Raw genomic sequence first — 13,486 nt, 5'->3', positions numbered from 1 at the left:
AGATGTGAAGACCTGAAGGTTCTCATACCTTACTTAGACTTGGTGGACTTGTTGTCTTCCAGAACTTATTATTTATTTATGCTGTGGTCAAACTGCAAGTATTTTGAACTCTTACTTGAAATGTTGAACACTGAGATTGTTTATTTTAATTCTAAAGAAGAATGGTGCTTCAAAAAAAAAAGTTACGTCCTTATACAGTTTCCTTGTTTGCTCTACGTCCAGCAAAGAAGCCACAGCGCCTTAGGCTAACTAAAAAGCTTACAGCACCAGGTATTCCCAGGCGGTCTCCCATCCAAGTACTAAGCCGGCCCAACCCTGCTTGGCTTCCGAGATCAGACGAGAGCGGGCACTTTCAGGGTGGTGTGGCCGTAAGCAACCATACAGGGCGAAATCCAGCTATTTCTAGATGTGAAGACCTGAAGGTTCTCATACCTTACTTAGACTTGGTGGACTTGTTGTCTTCCAGAACTTATTATTTATTTATGCTGTGGTCAAACTGCAAGTATTTTGAACTCTTACTTGAAATGTTGAACACTGAGATTGTTTATTTTAATTCTAAAGAAGAATGGTGCTTCAAAAAAAAAAGTTACGTCCTCTATACAGTTTCCTTGTTTGCTCTACGTCCAGCAAAGAAGCCACAGCGCCTTAGGCTAACTAAAAAGCTTACAGCACCAGGTATTCCCAGGCGGTCTCCCATCCAAGTACTAAGCCGGCCCAACCCTGCTTGGCTTCCGAGATCAGACGAGAGCGGGCACTTTCAGGGTGGTGTGGCCGTAAGCAACCATACAGGGCGAAATCCAGCTATTTCTAGATGTGAAGACCTGAAGGTTCTCATACCTTACTTAGACTTGGTGGACTTGTTGTCTTCCAGAACTTATTATTTATTTATGCTGTGGTCAAACTGCAAGTATTTTGAACTCTTACTTGAAATGTTGAACACTGAGATTGTTTATTTTAATTCTAAAGAAGAATGGTGCTTCAAAAAAAAAAGTTACGTCCTTTATACAGTTTCCTTGTTTGCTCTACGTCCAGCAAAGAAGCCACAGCGCCTTAGGCTAACTAAAAAGCTTACAGCACCAGGTATTCCCAGGCGGTCTCCCATCCAAGTACTAAGCCGGCCCAACCCTGCTTGGCTTCCGAGATCAGACGAGAGCGGGCACTTTCAGGGTGGTGTGGCCGTAAGCAACCATACAGGGCGAAATCCAGCTATTTCTAGATGTGAAGACCTGAAGGTTCTCATACCTTACTTAGACTTGGTGGACTTGTTGTCTTCCAGAACTTATTATTTATTTATGCTGTGGTCAAACTGCAAGTATTTTGAACTCTTACTTGAAATGTTGAACACTGAGTTGTTTATTATAATTCTAAAGAAGAATGGTGCTTCAAAAAAAAAAGTTACGTCCTTTATACAGTTTCCTTGTTTGCTCTACGTCCAGCAAAGAAGCCACAGCGCCTTAGGCTAACTAAAAAGCTTACAGCACCAGGTATTCCCAGGCGGTCTCCCATCCAAGTACTAAGCCGGCCCAACCCTGCTTGGCTTCCGAGATCAGACGAGAGCGGGCACTTTCAGGGTGGTGTGGCCGTAAGCAACCATACAGGGCGAAATCCAGCTATTTCTAGATGTGAAGACCTGAAGGTTCTCATACCTTACTTAGACTTGGTGGACTTGTTGTCTTCCAGAACTTATTATTTATTTATGCTGTGGTCAAACTGCAAGTATTTTGAACTCTTACTTGAAATGTTGAACACTGAGATTGTTTATTTAATTCTAAAGAAGAATGGTGCTTCAAAAAAAAAAGTTACGTCCTCTATACAGTTTCCTTGTTTGCTCTACGTCCAGCAAAGAAGCCACAGCGCCTTAGGCTAACTAAAAAGCTTACAGCACCAGGTATTCCCAGGCGGTCTCCCATCCAAGTACTAAGCCGGCCCAACCCTGCTTGGCTTCCGAGATCAGACGAGAGCGGGCACTTTCAGGGTGGTGTGGCCGTAAGCAACCATACAGGGCGAAATCCAGCTATTTCTAGATGTGAAGACCTGAAGGTTCTCATACCTTACTTAGACTTGGTGGACTTGTTGTCTTCCAGAACTTATTATTTATTTATGCTGTGGTCAAACTGCAAGTATTTTGAACTCTTACTTGAAATGTTGAACACTGAGATTGTTTATTTTAATTCTAAAGAAGAATGGTGCTTCAAAAAAAAAAGTTACGTCCTATACAGTTTCCTTGTTTGCTCTACGTCCAGCAAAGAAGCCACAGCGCCTTAGGCTAACTAAAAAGCTTACAGCACCAGGTATTCCCAGGCGGTCTCCCATCCAAGTACTAAGCCGGCCCAACCCTGCTTGGCTTCCGAGATCAGACGAGAGCGGGCACTTTCAGGGTGGTGTGGCCGTAAGCAACCATACAGGGCGAAATCCAGCTATTTCTAGATGTGAAGACCTGAAGGTTCTCATACCTTACTTAGACTTGGTGGACTTGTTGTCTTCCAGAACTTATTATTTATTTATGCTGTGGTCAAACTGCAAGTATTTTGAACTCTTACTTGAAATGTTGAACACTGAGATTGTTTATTTTAATTCTAAAGAAGAATGGTGCTTCAAAAAAAAAAGTTACGTCCTTTATACAGTTTCCTTGTTTGCTCTACGTCCAGCAAAGAAGCCACAGCGCCTTAGGCTAACTAAAAAGCTTACAGCACCAGGTATTCCCAGGCGGTCTCCCATCCAAGTACTAAGCCGGCCCAACCCTGCTTGGCTTCCGAGATCAGACGAGAGCGGGCACTTTCAGGGTGGTGTGGCCGTAAGCAACCATACAGGGCGAAATCCAGCTATTTCTAGATGTGAAGACCTGAAGGTTCTCATACCTTACTTAGACTTGGTGGACTTGTTGTCTTCCAGAACTTATTATTTATTTATGCTGTGGTCAAACTGCAAGTATTTTGAACTCTTACTTGAAATGTTGAACACTGAGATTGTTTATTTTAATTCTAAAGAAGAATGGTGCTTCAAAAAAAAAAGTTACGTCCTCTATACAGTTTCCTTGTTTGCTCTACGTCCAGCAAAGAAGCCACAGCGCCTTAGGCTAACTAAAAAGCTTACAGCACCAGGTATTCCCAGGCGGTCTCCCATCCAAGTACTAAGCCGGCCCAACCCTGCTTGGCTTCCGAGATCAGACGAGAGCGGGCACTTTCAGGGTGGTGTGGCCGTAAGCAACCATACAGGGCGAAATCCAGCTATTTCTAGATGTGAAGACCTGAAGGTTCTCTTACCTTACTTAGACTTGGTGGACTTGTTGTCTTCCAGAACTTATTATTTATTTATGCTGTGGTCAAACTGCAAGTATTTTGAACTCTTACTTGAAATGTTGAACACTGAGTTGTTTATTTAATTCTAAAGAAGAATGGTGCTTCAAAAAAAAAAGTTACGTCCTTTATACAGTTTCCTTGTTTGCTCTACGTCCAGCAAAGAAGCCACAGCGCCTTAGGCTAACTAAAAAGCTTACAGCACCAGGTATTCCCAGGCGGTCTCCCATCCAAGTACTAAGCCGGCCCAACCCTGCTTGGCTTCCGAGATCAGACGAGAGCGGGCACTTTCAGGGTGGTGTGGCCGTAAGCAACCATACAGGGCGAAATCCAGCTATTTCTAGATGTGAAGACCTGAAGGTTCTCTTACCTTACTTAGACTTGGTGGACTTGTTGTCTTCCAGAACTTATTATTTATTTATGCTGTGGTCAAACTGCAAGTATTTTGAACTCTTACTTGAAATGTTGAACACTGAGATTGTTTATTTTAATTCTAAAGAAGAATGGTGCTTCAAAAAAAAAAGTTACGTCCTCTATACAGTTTCCTTGTTTGCTCTACGTCCAGCAAAGAAGCCACAGCGCCTTAGGCTAACTAAAAAGCTTACAGCACCAGGTATTCCCAGGCGGTCTCCCATCCAAGTACTAAGCCGGCCCAACCCTGCTTGGCTTCCGAGATCAGACGAGAGCGGGCACTTTCAGGGTGGTGTGGCCGTAAGCAACCATACAGGGCGAAATCCAGCTATTTCTAGATGTGAAGACCTGAAGGTTCTCATACCTTACTTAGACTTGGTGGACTTGTTGTCTTCCAGAACTTATTATTTATTTATGCTGTGGTCAAACTGCAAGTATTTTGAACTCTTACTTGAAATGTTGAACACTGAGATTGTTTATTTAATTCTAAAGAAGAATGGTGCTTCAAAAAAAAAAGTTACGTCCTTTATACAGTTTCCTTGTTTGCTCTACGTCCAGCAAAGAAGCCACAGCGCCTTAGGCTAACTAAAAAGCTTACAGCACCAGGTATTCCCAGGCGGTCTCCCATCCAAGTACTAAGCCGGCCCAACCCTGCTTGGCTTCCGAGATCAGACGAGAGCGGGCACTTTCAGGGTGGTGTGGCCGTAAGCAACCATACAGGGCGAAATCCAGCTATTTCTAGATGTGAAGACCTGAAGGTTCTCATACCTTACTTAGACTTGGTGGACTTGTTGTCTTCCAGAACTTATTATTTATTTATGCTGTGGTCAAACTGCAAGTATTTTGAACTCTTACTTGAAATGTTGAACACTGAGATTGTTTATTTAATTCTAAAGAAGAATGGTGCTTCAAAAAAAAAAGTTACGTCCTTATACAGTTTCCTTGTTTGCTCTACGTCCAGCAAAGAAGCCACAGCGCCTTAGGCTAACTAAAAAGCTTACAGCACCAGGTATTCCCAGGCGGTCTCCCATCCAAGTACTAAGCCGGCCCAACCCTGCTTGGCTTCCGAGATCAGACGAGAGCGGGCACTTTCAGGGTGGTGTGGCCGTAAGCAACCATACAGGGCGAAATCCAGCTATTTCTAGATGTGAAGACCTGAAGGTTCTCATACCTTACTTAGACTTGGTGGACTTGTTGTCTTCCAGAACTTATTATTTATTTATGCTGTGGTCAAACTGCAAGTATTTTGAACTCTTACTTGAAATGTTGAACACTGAGATTGTTTATTTTAATTCTAAAGAAGAATGGTGCTTCAAAAAAAAAAGTTACGTCCTTTATACAGTTTCCTTGTTTGCTCTACGTCCAGCAAAGAAGCCACAGCGCCTTAGGCTAACTAAAAAGCTTACAGCACCAGGTATTCCCAGGCGGTCTCCCATCCAAGTACTAAGCCGGCCCAACCCTGCTTGGCTTCCGAGATCAGACGAGAGCGGGCACTTTCAGGGTGGTGTGGCCGTAAGCAACCATACAGGGCGAAATCCAGCTATTTCTAGATGTGAAGACCTGAAGGTTCTCTTACCTTACTTAGACTTGGTGGACTTGTTGTCTTCCAGAACTTATTATTTATTTATGCTGTGGTCAAACTGCAAGTATTTTGAACTCTTACTTGAAATGTTGAACACTGAGATTGTTTATTATAATTCTAAAGAAGAATGGTGCTTCAAAAAAAAAAGTTACGTCCTTTATACAGTTTCCTTGTTTGCTCTACGTCCAGCAAAGAAGCCACAGCGCCTTAGGCTAACTAAAAAGCTTACAGCACCAGGTATTCCCAGGCGGTCTCCCATCCAAGTACTAAGCCGGCCCAACCCTGCTTGGCTTCCGAGATCAGACGAGAGCGGGCACTTTCAGGGTGGTGTGGCCGTAAGCAACCATACAGGGCGAAATCCAGCTATTTCTAGATGTGAAGACCTGAAGGTTCTCATACCTTACTTAGACTTGGTGGACTTGTTGTCTTCCAGAACTTATTATTTATTTATGCTGTGGTCAAACTGCAAGTATTTTGAACTCTTACTTGAAATGTTGAACACTGAGATTGTTTATTTAATTCTAAAGAAGAATGGTGCTTCAAAAAAAAAAGTTACGTCCTCTATACAGTTTCCTTGTTTGCTCTACGTCCAGCAAAGAAGCCACAGCGCCTTAGGCTAACTAAAAAGCTTACAGCACCAGGTATTCCCAGGCGGTCTCCCATCCAAGTACTAAGCCGGCCCAACCCTGCTTGGCTTCCGAGATCAGACGAGAGCGGGCACTTTCAGGGTGGTGTGGCCGTAAGCAACCATACAGGGCGAAATCCAGCTATTTCTAGATGTGAAGACCTGAAGGTTCTCATACCTTACTTAGACTTGGTGGACTTGTTGTCTTCCAGAACTTATTATTTATTTATGCTGTGGTCAAACTGCAAGTATTTTGAACTCTTACTTGAAATGTTGAACACTGAGTTGTTTATTTAATTCTAAAGAAGAATGGTGCTTCAAAAAAAAAAGTTACGTCCTTTATACAGTTTCCTTGTTTGCTCTACGTCCAGCAAAGAAGCCACAGCGCCTTAGGCTAACTAAAAAGCTTACAGCACCAGGTATTCCCAGGCGGTCTCCCATCCAAGTACTAAGCCGGCCCAACCCTGCTTGGCTTCCGAGATCAGACGAGAGCGGGCACTTTCAGGGTGGTGTGGCCGTAAGCAACCATACAGGGCGAAATCCAGCTATTTCTAGATGTGAAGACCTGAAGGTTCTCTTACCTTACTTAGACTTGGTGGACTTGTTGTCTTCCAGAACTTATTATTTATTTATGCTGTGGTCAAACTGCAAGTATTTTGAACTCTTACTTGAAATGTTGAACACTGAGATTGTTTATTTTAATTCTAAAGAAGAATGGTGCTTCAAAAAAAAAAGTTACGTCCTCTATACAGTTTCCTTGTTTGCTCTACGTCCAGCAAAGAAGCCACAGCGCCTTAGGCTAACTAAAAAGCTTACAGCACCAGGTATTCCCAGGCGGTCTCCCATCCAAGTACTAAGCCGGCCCAACCCTGCTTGGCTTCCGAGATCAGACGAGAGCGGGCACTTTCAGGGTGGTGTGGCCGTAAGCAACCATACAGGGCGAAATCCAGCTATTTCTAGATGTGAAGACCTGAAGGTTCTCTTACCTTACTTAGACTTGGTGGACTTGTTGTCTTCCAGAACTTATTATTTATTTATGCTGTGGTCAAACTGCAAGTATTTTGAACTCTTACTTGAAATGTTGAACACTGAGATTGTTTATTTTAATTCTAAAGAAGAATGGTGCTTCAAAAAAAAAAGTTACGTCCTTATACAGTTTCCTTGTTTGCTCTACGTCCAGCAAAGAAGCCACAGCGCCTTAGGCTAACTAAAAAGCTTACAGCACCAGGTATTCCCAGGCGGTCTCCCATCCAAGTACTAAGCCGGCCCAACCCTGCTTGGCTTCCGAGATCAGACGAGAGCGGGCACTTTCAGGGTGGTGTGGCCGTAAGCAACCATACAGGGCGAAATCCAGCTATTTCTAGATGTGAAGACCTGAAGGTTCTCATACCTTACTTAGACTTGGTGGACTTGTTGTCTTCCAGAACTTATTATTTATTTATGCTGTGGTCAAACTGCAAGTATTTTGAACTCTTACTTGAAATGTTGAACACTGAGATTGTTTATTTTAATTCTAAAGAAGAATGGTGCTTCAAAAAAAAAAGTTACGTCCTTATACAGTTTCCTTGTTTGCTCTACGTCCAGCAAAGAAGCCACAGCGCCTTAGGCTAACTAAAAAGCTTACAGCACCAGGTATTCCCAGGCGGTCTCCCATCCAAGTACTAAGCCGGCCCAACCCTGCTTGGCTTCCGAGATCAGACGAGAGCGGGCACTTTCAGGGTGGTGTGGCCGTAAGCAACCATACAGGGCGAAATCCAGCTATTTCTAGATGTGAAGACCTGAAGGTTCTCATACCTTACTTAGACTTGGTGGACTTGTTGTCTTCCAGAACTTATTATTTATTTATGCTGTGGTCAAACTGCAAGTATTTTGAACTCTTACTTGAAATGTTGAACACTGAGATTGTTTATTTTAATTCTAAAGAAGAATGGTGCTTCAAAAAAAAAAGTTACGTCCTTTATACAGTTTCCTTGTTTGCTCTACGTCCAGCAAAGAAGCCACAGCGCCTTAGGCTAACTAAAAAGCTTACAGCACCAGGTATTCCCAGGCGGTCTCCCATCCAAGTACTAAGCCGGCCCAACCCTGCTTGGCTTCCGAGATCAGACGAGAGCGGGCACTTTCAGGGTGGTGTGGCCGTAAGCAACCATACAGGGCGAAATCCAGCTATTTCTAGATGTGAAGACCTGAAGGTTCTCATACCTTACTTAGACTTGGTGGACTTGTTGTCTTCCAGAACTTATTATTTATTTATGCTGTGGTCAAACTGCAAGTATTTTGAACTCTTACTTGAAATGTTGAACACTGAGTTGTTTATTATAATTCTAAAGAAGAATGGTGCTTCAAAAAAAAAAGTTACGTCCTTTATACAGTTTCCTTGTTTGCTCTACGTCCAGCAAAGAAGCCACAGCGCCTTAGGCTAACTAAAAAGCTTACAGCACCAGGTATTCCCAGGCGGTCTCCCATCCAAGTACTAAGCCGGCCCAACCCTGCTTGGCTTCCGAGATCAGACGAGAGCGGGCACTTTCAGGGTGGTGTGGCCGTAAGCAACCATACAGGGCGAAATCCAGCTATTTCTAGATGTGAAGACCTGAAGGTTCTCATACCTTACTTAGACTTGGTGGACTTGTTGTCTTCCAGAACTTATTATTTATTTATGCTGTGGTCAAACTGCAAGTATTTTGAACTCTTACTTGAAATGTTGAACACTGAGATTGTTATTTTAATTCTAAAGAAGAATGGTGCTTCAAAAAAAAAAGTTACGTCCTCTATACAGTTTCCTTGTTTGCTCTACGTCCAGCAAAGAAGCCACAGCGCCTTAGGCTAACTAAAAAGCTTACAGCACCAGGTATTCCCAGGCGGTCTCCCATCCAAGTACTAAGCCGGCCCAACCCTGCTTGGCTTCCGAGATCAGACGAGAGCGGGCACTTTCAGGGTGGTGTGGCCGTAAGCAACCATACAGGGCGAAATCCAGCTATTTCTAGATGTGAAGACCTGAAGGTTCTCATACCTTACTTAGACTTGGTGGACTTGTTGTCTTCCAGAACTTATTATTTATTTATGCTGTGGTCAAACTGCAAGTATTTTGAACTCTTACTTGAAATGTTGAACACTGAGTTGTTTATTTTAATTCTAAAGAAGAATGGTGCTTCAAAAAAAAAAGTTACGTCCTCTATACAGTTTCCTTGTTTGCTCTACGTCCAGCAAAGAAGCCACAGCGCCTTAGGCTAACTAAAAAGCTTACAGCACCAGGTATTCCCAGGCGGTCTCCCATCCAAGTACTAAGCCGGCCCAACCCTGCTTGGCTTCCGAGATCAGACGAGAGCGGGCACTTTCAGGGTGGTGTGGCCGTAAGCAACCATACAGGGCGAAATCCAGCTATTTCTAGATGTGAAGACCTGAAGGTTCTCATACCTTACTTAGACTTGGTGGACTTGTTGTCTTCCAGAACTTATTATTTATTTATGCTGTGGTCAAACTGCAAGTATTTTGAACTCTTACTTGAAATGTTGAACACTGAGATTGTTTATTTTAATTCTAAAGAAGAATGGTGCTTCAAAAAAAAAAGTTACGTCCTCTATACAGTTTCCTTGTTTGCTCTACGTCCAGCAAAGAAGCCACAGCGCCTTAGGCTAACTAAAAAGCTTACAGCACCAGGTATTCCCAGGCGGTCTCCCATCCAAGTACTAAGCCGGCCCAACCCTGCTTGGCTTCCGAGATCAGACGAGAGCGGGCACTTTCAGGGTGGTGTGGCCGTAAGCAACCATACAGGGCGAAATCCAGCTATTTCTAGATGTGAAGACCTGAAGGTTCTCATACCTTACTTAGACTTGGTGGACTTGTTGTCTTCCAGAACTTATTATTTATTTATGCTGTGGTCAAACTGCAAGTATTTTGAACTCTTACTTGAAATGTTGAACACTGAGATTGTTTATTTTAATTCTAAAGAAGAATGGTGCTTCAAAAAAAAAAGTTACGTCCTCTATACAGTTTCCTTGTTTGCTCTACGTCCAGCAAAGAAGCCACAGCGCCTTAGGCTAACTAAAAAGCTTACAGCACCAGGTATTCCCAGGCGGTCTCCCATCCAAGTACTAAGCCGGCCCAACCCTGCTTGGCTTCCGAGATCAGACGAGAGCGGGCACTTTCAGGGTGGTGTGGCCGTAAGCAACCATACAGGGCGAAATCCAGCTATTTCTAGATGTGAAGACCTGAAGGTTCTCATACCTTACTTAGACTTGGTGGACTTGTTGTCTTCCAGAACTTATTATTTATTTATGCTGTGGTCAAACTGCAAGTATTTTGAACTCTTACTTGAAATGTGGAACACTGAGTTGTTTATTATAATTCTAAAGAAGAATGGTGCTTCAAAAAAAAAAGTTACGTCCTTATACAGTTTCCTTGTTTGCTCTACGTCCAGCAAAGAAGCCACAGCGCCTTAGGCTAACTAAAAAGCTTACAGCACCAGGTATTCCCAGGCGGTCTCCCATCCAAGTACTAAGCCGGCCCAACCCTGCTTGGCTTCCGAGATCAGACGAGAGCGGGCACTTTCAGGGTGGTGTGGCCGTAAGCAACCATACAGGGCGAAATCCAGCTATTTCTAGATGTGAAGACCTGAAGGTTCTCATACCTTACTTAGACTTGGTGGACTTGTTGTCTTCCAGAACTTATTATTTATTTATGCTGTGGTCAAACTGCAAGTATTTTGAACTCTTACTTGAAATGTTGAACACTGAGATTGTTTATTTTAATTCTAAAGAAGAATGGTGCTTCAAAAAAAAAAGTTACGTCCTTTATACAGTTTCCTTGTTTGCTCTACGTCCAGCAAAGAAGCCACAGCGCCTTAGGCTAACTAAAAAGCTTACAGCACCAGGTATTCCCAGGCGGTCTCCCATCCAAGTACTAAGCCGGCCCAACCCTGCTTGGCTTCCGAGATCAGACGAGAGCGGGCACTTTCAGGGTGGTGTGGCCGTAAGCAACCATACAGGGCGAAATCCAGCTATTTCTAGATGTGAAGACCTGAAGGTTCTCATACCTTACTTAGACTTGGTGGACTTGTTGTCTTCCAGAACTTATTATTTATTTATGCTGTGGTCAAACTGCAAGTATTTTGAACTCTTACTTGAAATGTTGAACACTGAGATTGTTTATTTTAATTCTAAAGAAGAATGGTGCTTCAAAAAAAAAAGTTACGTCCTTATACAGTTTCCTTGTTTGCTCTACGTCCAGCAAAGAAGCCACAGCGCCTTAGGCTAACTAAAAAGCTTACAGCACCAGGTATTCCCAGGCGGTCTCCCATCCAAGTACTAAGCCGGCCCAACCCTGCTTGGCTTCCGAGATCAGACGAGAGCGGGCACTTTCAGGGTGGTGTGGCCGTAAGCAACCATACAGGGCGAAATCCAGCTATTTCTAGATGTGAAGACCTGAAGGTTCTCATACCTTACTTAGACTTGGTGGACTTGTTGTCTTCCAGAACTTATTATTTATTTATGCTGTGGTCAAACTGCAAGTATTTTGAACTCTTACTTGAAATGTTGAACACTGAGATTGTTTATTTTAATTCTAAAGAAGAATGGTGCTTCAAAAAAAAAAGTTACGTCCTCTATACAGTTTCCTTGTTTGCTCTACGTCCAGCAAAGAAGCCACAGCGCCTTAGGCTAACTAAAAAGCTTACAGCACCAGGTATTCCCAGGCGGTCTCCCATCCAAGTACTAAGCCGGCCCAACCCTGCTTGGCTTCCGAGATCAGACGAGAGCGGGCACTTTCAGGGTGGTGTGGCCGTAAGCAACCATACAGGGCGAAATCCAGCTATTTCTAGATGTGAAGACCTGAAGGTTCTCATACCTTACTTAGACTTGGTGGACTTGTTGTCTTCCAGAACTTATTATTTATTTATGCTGTGGTCAAACTGCAAGTATTTTGAACTCTTACTTGAAATGTTGAACACTGAGATTGTTTATTTTAATTCTAAAGAAGAATGGTGCTTCAAAAAAAAAAGTTACGTCCTCTATACAGTTTCCTTGTTTGCTCTACGTCCAGCAAAGAAGCCACAGCGCCTTAGGCTAACTAAAAAGCTTACAGCACCAGGTATTCCCAGGCGGTCTCCCATCCAAGTACTAAGCCGGCCCAACCCTGCTTGGCTTCCGAGATCAGACGAGAGCGGGCACTTTCAGGGTGGTGTGGCCGTAAGCAACCATACAGGGCGAAATCCAGCTATTTCTAGATGTGAAGACCTGAAGGTTCTCATACCTTACTTAGACTTGGTGGACTTGTTGTCTTCCAGAACTTATTATTTATTTATGCTGTGGTCAAACTGCAAGTATTTTGAACTCTTACTTGAAATGTGGAACACTGAGTTCGTTTATTATAATTCTAAAGAAGAATGGTGCTTCAAAAAAAAAAGTTACGTCCTTTATACAGTTTCCTTGTTTGCTCTACGTCCAGCAAAGAAGCCACAGCGCCTTAGGCTAACTAAAAAGCTTACAGCACCAGGTATTCCCAGGCGGTCTCCCATCCAAGTACTAAGCCGGCCCAACCCTGCTTGGCTTCCGAGATCAGACGAGAGCGGGCACTTTCAGGGTGGTGTGGCCGTAAGCAACCATACAGGGCGAAATCCAGCTATTTCTAGATGTGAAGACCTGAAGGTTCTCTTACCTTACTTAGACTTGGTGGACTTGTTGTCTTCCAGAACTTATTATTTATTTATGCTGTGGTCAAACTGCAAGTATTTTGAACTCTTACTTGAAATGTTGAACACTGAGATTGTTTATTTTAATTCTAAAGAAGAATGGTGCTTCAAAAAAAAAAGTTACGTCCTTTATACAGTTTCCTTGTTTGCTCTACGTCCAGCAAAGAAGCCACAGCGCCTTAGGCTAACTAAAAAGCTTACAGCACCAGGTATTCCCAGGCGGTCTCCCATCCAAGTACTAAGCCGGCCCAACCCTGCTTGGCTTCCGAGATCAGACGAGAGCGGGCACTTTCAGGGTGGTGTGGCCGTAAGCAACCATACAGGGCGAAATCCAGCTATTTCTAGATGTGAAGACCTGAAGGTTCTCATACCTTACTTAGACTTGGTGGACTTGTTGTCTTCCAGAACTTATTATTTATTTATGCTGTGGTCAAACTGCAAGTATTTTGAACTCTTACTTGAAATGTTGAACACTGAGATTGTTTATTTAATTCTAAAGAAGAATGGTGCTTCAAAAAAAAAAGTTACGTCCTTATACAGTTTCCTTGTTTGCTCTACGTCCAGCAAAGAAGCCACAGCGCCTTAGGCTAACTAAAAAGCTTACAGCACCAGGTATTCCCAGGCGGTCTCCCATCCAAGTACTAAGCCGGCCCAACCCTGCTTGGCTTCCGAGATCAGACGAGAGCGGGCACTTTCAGGGTGGTGTGGCCGTAAGCAACCATACAGGGCGAAATCCAGCTATTTCTAGATGTGAAGACCTGAAGGTTCTCTTACCTTACTTAGACTTGGTGGACTTGTTGTCTTCCAGAACTTATTATTTATTTATGCTGTGGTCAAACTGCAAGTATTTTGAACTCTTACTTGAAATGTTGAACACTGAGATTGTTTAT

General features: G+C 43.3%; 33 non-coding genes across 33 annotated transcripts; all 33 read right to left on the bottom strand.

The window, feature by feature from the left end:
• Positions 1-255: 255 nt before the first annotated feature.
• Positions 256-374, bottom strand: LOC116678541 (5S ribosomal RNA). Its single transcript, XR_004329283.1, has one exon. It is a non-coding gene; the product is annotated as a 5S ribosomal RNA (ribosomal RNA).
• A 286-nt stretch (positions 375-660) lies between these two features.
• Positions 661-779, bottom strand: LOC116678540 (5S ribosomal RNA). The gene has a single exon (XR_004329282.1). It is a non-coding gene; the product is annotated as a 5S ribosomal RNA (ribosomal RNA).
• Positions 780-1,065: 286 nt separating this feature from the next.
• On the bottom strand, positions 1,066-1,184 carry LOC116678539 (5S ribosomal RNA). The gene has a single exon (XR_004329281.1). It is a non-coding gene; the product is annotated as a 5S ribosomal RNA (ribosomal RNA).
• Positions 1,185-1,469: 285 nt separating this feature from the next.
• On the bottom strand, positions 1,470-1,588 carry LOC116678537 (5S ribosomal RNA). Its single transcript, XR_004329280.1, has one exon. It is a non-coding gene; the product is annotated as a 5S ribosomal RNA (ribosomal RNA).
• Positions 1,589-1,873: 285 nt separating this feature from the next.
• Positions 1,874-1,992, bottom strand: LOC116678536 (5S ribosomal RNA). The gene has a single exon (XR_004329279.1). It is a non-coding gene; the product is annotated as a 5S ribosomal RNA (ribosomal RNA).
• Positions 1,993-2,276: 284 nt separating this feature from the next.
• On the bottom strand, positions 2,277-2,395 carry LOC116678534 (5S ribosomal RNA). The gene has a single exon (XR_004329277.1). It is a non-coding gene; the product is annotated as a 5S ribosomal RNA (ribosomal RNA).
• A 286-nt stretch (positions 2,396-2,681) lies between these two features.
• Positions 2,682-2,800, bottom strand: LOC116678533 (5S ribosomal RNA). The gene has a single exon (XR_004329276.1). It is a non-coding gene; the product is annotated as a 5S ribosomal RNA (ribosomal RNA).
• Positions 2,801-3,086: 286 nt separating this feature from the next.
• On the bottom strand, positions 3,087-3,205 carry LOC116678532 (5S ribosomal RNA). The gene has a single exon (XR_004329275.1). It is a non-coding gene; the product is annotated as a 5S ribosomal RNA (ribosomal RNA).
• A 284-nt stretch (positions 3,206-3,489) lies between these two features.
• Positions 3,490-3,608, bottom strand: LOC116678531 (5S ribosomal RNA). The gene has a single exon (XR_004329274.1). It is a non-coding gene; the product is annotated as a 5S ribosomal RNA (ribosomal RNA).
• Positions 3,609-3,894: 286 nt separating this feature from the next.
• LOC116678530 (5S ribosomal RNA) lies at positions 3,895-4,013 on the bottom strand. The gene has a single exon (XR_004329273.1). It is a non-coding gene; the product is annotated as a 5S ribosomal RNA (ribosomal RNA).
• A 285-nt stretch (positions 4,014-4,298) lies between these two features.
• LOC116678529 (5S ribosomal RNA) lies at positions 4,299-4,417 on the bottom strand. Its single transcript, XR_004329272.1, has one exon. It is a non-coding gene; the product is annotated as a 5S ribosomal RNA (ribosomal RNA).
• A 284-nt stretch (positions 4,418-4,701) lies between these two features.
• Positions 4,702-4,820, bottom strand: LOC116678528 (5S ribosomal RNA). Its single transcript, XR_004329271.1, has one exon. It is a non-coding gene; the product is annotated as a 5S ribosomal RNA (ribosomal RNA).
• Positions 4,821-5,106: 286 nt separating this feature from the next.
• Positions 5,107-5,225, bottom strand: LOC116678527 (5S ribosomal RNA). Its single transcript, XR_004329270.1, has one exon. It is a non-coding gene; the product is annotated as a 5S ribosomal RNA (ribosomal RNA).
• Positions 5,226-5,511: 286 nt separating this feature from the next.
• LOC116678526 (5S ribosomal RNA) lies at positions 5,512-5,630 on the bottom strand. The gene has a single exon (XR_004329269.1). It is a non-coding gene; the product is annotated as a 5S ribosomal RNA (ribosomal RNA).
• Positions 5,631-5,915: 285 nt separating this feature from the next.
• Positions 5,916-6,034, bottom strand: LOC116678525 (5S ribosomal RNA). Its single transcript, XR_004329268.1, has one exon. It is a non-coding gene; the product is annotated as a 5S ribosomal RNA (ribosomal RNA).
• Positions 6,035-6,318: 284 nt separating this feature from the next.
• Positions 6,319-6,437, bottom strand: LOC116678523 (5S ribosomal RNA). Its single transcript, XR_004329266.1, has one exon. It is a non-coding gene; the product is annotated as a 5S ribosomal RNA (ribosomal RNA).
• A 286-nt stretch (positions 6,438-6,723) lies between these two features.
• LOC116678522 (5S ribosomal RNA) lies at positions 6,724-6,842 on the bottom strand. Its single transcript, XR_004329265.1, has one exon. It is a non-coding gene; the product is annotated as a 5S ribosomal RNA (ribosomal RNA).
• A 285-nt stretch (positions 6,843-7,127) lies between these two features.
• On the bottom strand, positions 7,128-7,246 carry LOC116678521 (5S ribosomal RNA). Its single transcript, XR_004329264.1, has one exon. It is a non-coding gene; the product is annotated as a 5S ribosomal RNA (ribosomal RNA).
• Positions 7,247-7,531: 285 nt separating this feature from the next.
• Positions 7,532-7,650, bottom strand: LOC116678520 (5S ribosomal RNA). The gene has a single exon (XR_004329263.1). It is a non-coding gene; the product is annotated as a 5S ribosomal RNA (ribosomal RNA).
• Positions 7,651-7,936: 286 nt separating this feature from the next.
• LOC116678519 (5S ribosomal RNA) lies at positions 7,937-8,055 on the bottom strand. The gene has a single exon (XR_004329262.1). It is a non-coding gene; the product is annotated as a 5S ribosomal RNA (ribosomal RNA).
• Positions 8,056-8,340: 285 nt separating this feature from the next.
• LOC116678664 (5S ribosomal RNA) lies at positions 8,341-8,459 on the bottom strand. Its single transcript, XR_004329371.1, has one exon. It is a non-coding gene; the product is annotated as a 5S ribosomal RNA (ribosomal RNA).
• Positions 8,460-8,744: 285 nt separating this feature from the next.
• Positions 8,745-8,863, bottom strand: LOC116678663 (5S ribosomal RNA). Its single transcript, XR_004329370.1, has one exon. It is a non-coding gene; the product is annotated as a 5S ribosomal RNA (ribosomal RNA).
• A 285-nt stretch (positions 8,864-9,148) lies between these two features.
• LOC116678662 (5S ribosomal RNA) lies at positions 9,149-9,267 on the bottom strand. Its single transcript, XR_004329369.1, has one exon. It is a non-coding gene; the product is annotated as a 5S ribosomal RNA (ribosomal RNA).
• A 286-nt stretch (positions 9,268-9,553) lies between these two features.
• On the bottom strand, positions 9,554-9,672 carry LOC116678661 (5S ribosomal RNA). The gene has a single exon (XR_004329368.1). It is a non-coding gene; the product is annotated as a 5S ribosomal RNA (ribosomal RNA).
• Positions 9,673-9,958: 286 nt separating this feature from the next.
• On the bottom strand, positions 9,959-10,077 carry LOC116678660 (5S ribosomal RNA). Its single transcript, XR_004329367.1, has one exon. It is a non-coding gene; the product is annotated as a 5S ribosomal RNA (ribosomal RNA).
• A 284-nt stretch (positions 10,078-10,361) lies between these two features.
• LOC116678658 (5S ribosomal RNA) lies at positions 10,362-10,480 on the bottom strand. The gene has a single exon (XR_004329365.1). It is a non-coding gene; the product is annotated as a 5S ribosomal RNA (ribosomal RNA).
• A 286-nt stretch (positions 10,481-10,766) lies between these two features.
• On the bottom strand, positions 10,767-10,885 carry LOC116678657 (5S ribosomal RNA). Its single transcript, XR_004329364.1, has one exon. It is a non-coding gene; the product is annotated as a 5S ribosomal RNA (ribosomal RNA).
• A 285-nt stretch (positions 10,886-11,170) lies between these two features.
• On the bottom strand, positions 11,171-11,289 carry LOC116678656 (5S ribosomal RNA). The gene has a single exon (XR_004329363.1). It is a non-coding gene; the product is annotated as a 5S ribosomal RNA (ribosomal RNA).
• A 286-nt stretch (positions 11,290-11,575) lies between these two features.
• Positions 11,576-11,694, bottom strand: LOC116678655 (5S ribosomal RNA). Its single transcript, XR_004329362.1, has one exon. It is a non-coding gene; the product is annotated as a 5S ribosomal RNA (ribosomal RNA).
• A 286-nt stretch (positions 11,695-11,980) lies between these two features.
• Positions 11,981-12,099, bottom strand: LOC116678653 (5S ribosomal RNA). The gene has a single exon (XR_004329361.1). It is a non-coding gene; the product is annotated as a 5S ribosomal RNA (ribosomal RNA).
• Positions 12,100-12,385: 286 nt separating this feature from the next.
• Positions 12,386-12,504, bottom strand: LOC116678652 (5S ribosomal RNA). Its single transcript, XR_004329360.1, has one exon. It is a non-coding gene; the product is annotated as a 5S ribosomal RNA (ribosomal RNA).
• Positions 12,505-12,790: 286 nt separating this feature from the next.
• Positions 12,791-12,909, bottom strand: LOC116678651 (5S ribosomal RNA). The gene has a single exon (XR_004329359.1). It is a non-coding gene; the product is annotated as a 5S ribosomal RNA (ribosomal RNA).
• Positions 12,910-13,193: 284 nt separating this feature from the next.
• LOC116678650 (5S ribosomal RNA) lies at positions 13,194-13,312 on the bottom strand. The gene has a single exon (XR_004329358.1). It is a non-coding gene; the product is annotated as a 5S ribosomal RNA (ribosomal RNA).
• Between the last annotated feature and the right edge of the window lie 174 nt (positions 13,313-13,486).

This window comes from Etheostoma spectabile, unplaced genomic scaffold, assembly GCF_008692095.1.
Source record: "Etheostoma spectabile isolate EspeVRDwgs_2016 unplaced genomic scaffold, UIUC_Espe_1.0 scaffold00007627, whole genome shotgun sequence".
Classification (NCBI taxonomy): Eukaryota; Metazoa; Chordata; class Actinopteri; order Perciformes; family Percidae; genus Etheostoma; species Etheostoma spectabile.
Note: the sequence above shows the minus strand (reverse complement) of the source record. Positions and strands in the feature narration are given on the sequence as shown.